The sequence below is a fragment of the Heloderma suspectum genome, chromosome 3 (assembly GCF_057233095.1).
Source record: "Heloderma suspectum isolate Gila_16-S chromosome 3, 16-S_ref, whole genome shotgun sequence".
Classification (NCBI taxonomy): domain Eukaryota; kingdom Metazoa; phylum Chordata; class Lepidosauria; order Squamata; family Helodermatidae; genus Heloderma; species Heloderma suspectum.
Window position 1 is genome coordinate 255146523 of NC_139460.1, and position 4746 is coordinate 255151268.

A 4746-nucleotide genomic window follows, 5' to 3' on the forward strand; every position below is an offset into this window, starting at 1 on the left:
AATCAGTTGAGAAGAGAGAGACTTTTGTGAATGTACAAGGAAAGGAATTTGATTACTTCTTGTCCTCCCTATGAATCTCAGGAGTGGATTCATTTGAAAAGAGATGAGGGTGCCATATGCATGAAGATGAAGCACATGGGAGTGACTTACACTGCTCTGCCTACCTGGTCACCCTGCACTGCTTCAGCAGACTCCATTGTTTGGCTCCACTTAAGGTTGCCACTACCCGTTAGCTCATTCTTATTGTAAAGAGAAGAAGATACAGTAGACATTCAGAAGGTTTCATCTCTATCAGGAGCAAGCTTTTCATAAAGCTAATGGGGGTTAATTATCCATTGAACACCAGCCCACCCCAAAATACTTTGCGTTACAACAGGGATAACTCTCAACTTTGTATTGTTGCTGGGCAAATCCATCCCACCCCACCAAGCTACTGTGATGATTGAAGCTAGGTTCAGAGAGAGGAGTAGTAGTAGTATATTTATATCCTGCCTTTTTTTTCCATTAGTGGGACTCAAGGTGGCTTTACAAGGGAAGCCTGAGGAGGGTGACAGTCAGATGATGTTGTTGTCCCTGCTATTAAAAATGCTCTGGCACTTTGACCCTGTGTGTGTCCTGGTTCCACTAGATCACTGTTTACACCAGGGAAGCAGAACCTCCAGTCTGCAGTCCTAATCTGGCCCATGGAGGTTCTACACCCAGCCTGAGGAACCTTGTTGAGTTCCTCCAGAAAGGAGTAGCACCTGGTCCTCCCAGTGCTGGCTGAGCCCCTTTCTCCATGCTGAAAGAGTCATGAATATGGGTGGGGCAATTACATCCGTGGGTATGGCTTCACCGTCTTCTGGCCTATGGAAGGCTTGGTGGGAGGCAACTCATCCCCATCCCATTCTGTTTCTTCACTCCTGGTTTAAATACGCCATTGATGATCTGGTTCCCTCTGCCCTGCATCCAATCCTCCTAACTAGGAGAATGCCTAACAGTAATCCCAGAACTGGAACATATGCAGTTTGCTTTCATTAGGGCACATGTGGGCAGCTTGGGAGAGTTCAGGGACCACTGTCCAATGATTCTTAACTCTTATTATTGCTGTGAATGGGTTTTCTATCAGTTTAGGTTGCCCGAGGCAAACCTAGTCACAGCCATCAACTTGTGAATAGTGTTGGCAAAATGCTTTTACCTTCCTTTCATTTTGGGGATTAGCCTGATGGCCCTCCATCCTTGGCCTCCTGGATGAAAATGACGTGTTCATGGTGAGAATGCCCATCTGTGCCCAACCTGTATATATGTGTAAATAAATTATATATCATAAAAAATGTCATATGCCTCCACTGACTCCATTCCAAGGAAACTGGAACCCTTGGTAAACAGAGATCACAGGGTCAAGTCACCGTGACTATCTGTTTAGAAGGGATGCTGACATATCTCCCCCCCCCACTGCCACCCACACACAGGATTTTCCTGTTCCCTCTGAACTTAGTTGCAAATATCCTCACTGTAGCTGGAGAGATTTTCCTAGGGATGGGTGAACTCACTCAGGTCTAGGGATGGCGGAGAAATCCACTGCGGACCCCAATGCTTGCCGCGGACCCTTCCACAGAGTCCATGGCGGAAGGGGGTACTCACCTCCACCTCCCCTGGAATCTGCTGTGAATTCTGCTCCTCTCCATGGCCAGCGCCATATAGCCAGCGATATGGCTGCCATTGCCATGCCAGCTCGCTGAGGAGGAAGGAATCCAGACACAAATGGCATCCACTACGCCATTTGCAGCCGTAAAGCTCTTAGATTAATCTAAATGCAGCTGTAAATGGCTGCATTTAGCTTAAACTAAGGGCTTTACAGCTGCAAATGGCGTCCACTATGCCATTTGCATCCATGGTTTTTCCTGCAATAGGCTAGATGGGTGATAAATAAATAAATAAATAAATAAATAAAAATTTATGGCCGCAAATGGTGTAGTGGACGCCATTTGCATCCAGATTCCTTCCTCCTCAGCAATACAGCATGGCAATTATGGCCATATCGCTGGTTATACGGAGCTGGCCAGCAGCTCCGTGGAATTGCCACAGAGCGGAGCCAGCCCACGAGGATTCCAGGGGGAGGAATTGATCACCTCCCGCCCCCATGGACCCCCCATCGAAATTGAAGGTAGGGGTTTCATACATCCCTACTCGGGTCTGCCTTGCACTCCACTTGACAGACCTCCACCAGCCCCCCACCCTGTTTGTCATGATGAGCAAACCACTGCCCAGGCTGTGGGCACCTGGCAAGCAGTGTGCAGCCACCCACTCCCTCACCGAGCCACCATTTTGTGCAAAATGCCAGCTCATTCTTTTTACATAAAGGGGCTTTTTACACAAATGGCAGCCATAAAGGGGCCATTTATGCAAAATTACAGGCATAAATGGTCATTTATGCCTGTTATTTTGTGTAAAGGGCCCCTTTACGACTGACATTTATGTAAAAAGCCCCTTTATGTAAAAAGAATAAGCCACCATTATGCATAAAATGGTGCCTCAGCAAGGGGAGGGGACTGCTGTGCTTGCCTGACTCAGTATGTGCAGAGTTGGGGAAGCGCAGCAGTCCGTGGACTGGAGTCTGGGAGGCCACCCTCTTAGACTCCCGTGACAGCCCTAGATTTTCCCAGCAATTATATATTGTTGGGAACTATCCTGTAATAAAAATGTCAAGGGCTCCTTGGAGGCCTCTCTCAGTCTAATCCAGTAGCCAAGTCCAGACACAGACAAAGAAATTCCTTTCAAAGCTTTATTCTTCTTTTACAACTTAACAACTTTACAGGTAGTAACTAGATCTGAGCAGCAGAGTACCTATGCCCTAAGTTGAAACAGTTGGTCCCCGTTTGAAAGGGAATTACTGGCAGACCCCTGAACTTAAGGACTAGGGAGAGTCCCTCCCCTTTTCCCTTGGAGCCTCTGGGCGCAGCCTTTGTTTGCGTGCCAACCTGGCAGTTCGCCTCCTTTCCGCGCCCTCCATCTAGCGCCGCTCTCTGCATCTGCGTCGTGCATCTACTAAGTCTGCTATCTCTGCTTGGTCACTCCCTGGACTGCTTTCAAGTCTAGGAATGCTGGTGGGAGGAATCTCCGCCAGCTGTGGGCCCTGGGAAAGCGGAGCATGCTCCTCTCCCAGGAGCGACTGCTCTTCCTCAGAATCAGAACTACTCTGGGATTCTATGGGCTCAGTGTCCACCCTGACAAAAAAGAGTTTTGCAACAACGGGGTATGCAACTTACTAATGACCCTCTAGTTGTCCATTTTTGGTGTTTTTGGTCATATGAGAATGCACCATATGTTAGAGACATGATGAATCATAAGAGCAATAAATAAAAGCAATGAACCTAAATGCCAGCAAAATTAAAATCTAAGGTTGCAAACTGAAATAATTTGGTATTCAAGTTGGGGAAAATCCTTATACTTGTTAATAGTTCCACAGTGCAATCCTATACAGCTCTACTCATGGAAGCCCAAATGAGTTTGATGGAACTTACTCCCAGGTAGGTGTGTCCCATTAATTCTATCCCTTAATCATCAGTCTATATTCCCAAGCTACTAATGCCCATTTCTGAACTTCATAATAAACAACATTTCACTGACTTACTACTCAATGCCCATTTCTGCAACTCTTATGAATTTTTGTTGGAGCTTATAATGCCATTAATCTATTATTTACACCACCTAACATCTGTTATAAACCAGAGAGCAAACTGAATGGACAGCTTCTATTATTTTCTTTTGGCTGGGAGGCAAAGCTCTCACTTTCCTTAGTGAAATGTTACTTCCGTTGATTTATAGCTTTGCAGATCTTTCTGTGTGTGATTGGTGAATTTGCCATCCAGCAGGGACTAGGTAATCTGTGTGTCTTGGCAAGGGCTATTCATCTTACATGCTTCAATCCCCCTGTTACATTATTCTTATGTTTATGAACTACAGTAACAGTGATCACCATAGCTGAACATGACACTGAGATCAGGGCTTCTTCTCTAAATAAGACAGGAAACCAGCCACTATCCAGCTTTGAGGGTATCTTAAGCAATCAGGAGAGAAACTCCTAATTCCAGGCTACAGATGTTTTGCAAAGTGGAGAGGAATGGCTGTAGTTGGAGCAGAAGTTTGCTTTCAGTTTAAAGTTAGATTTATCTTTGACTCCTGTGACATTATTATACCGGAACAGTCCAATCACTTTGCAGGTTATGAATATAACACGTTACACGGTGAGGCAGGGCAGTAAAGACAGCTTACTGAAGGATTCCTCACCTGCATTTTTCCCCACACAGACTCAGAGATAATCTCCATGTAGGGGGGGAAATGTGTATTCAGATGTGTTCATGGTCATATGTGTCACATTCCTTCATCCTCCCCCTTTGCAATCAACACACTCCAGGTTACCAGGCTTCAGGCTCACTACTTCATTCGTTAATGACCAAATTCCTTACAAATGCAAATTCTAAGAAACTCTCAGGCCACAAAGGAAACAGCTACTCCACACAATTGTGACTATTAAGAGAGGATCTGAAGTGGAAGTTAGAGAAGTTGCCAGCAGTCTGAACTTCTCCGCCAGACTAGCTTAGGAAGGATGTCCCTCCCTTACGATGGCTCCCTCCTACGTCAGCTATCACGCATAGCCAACCTCATGGAGCACCTGAGCTCTGCCTCTAGCTGTTCCTGCTTCGCTCTGTGACACACCCTAGCATCCCTCTGTAGCAGAAATCAGAGTCAGAGAGACCACGGAGT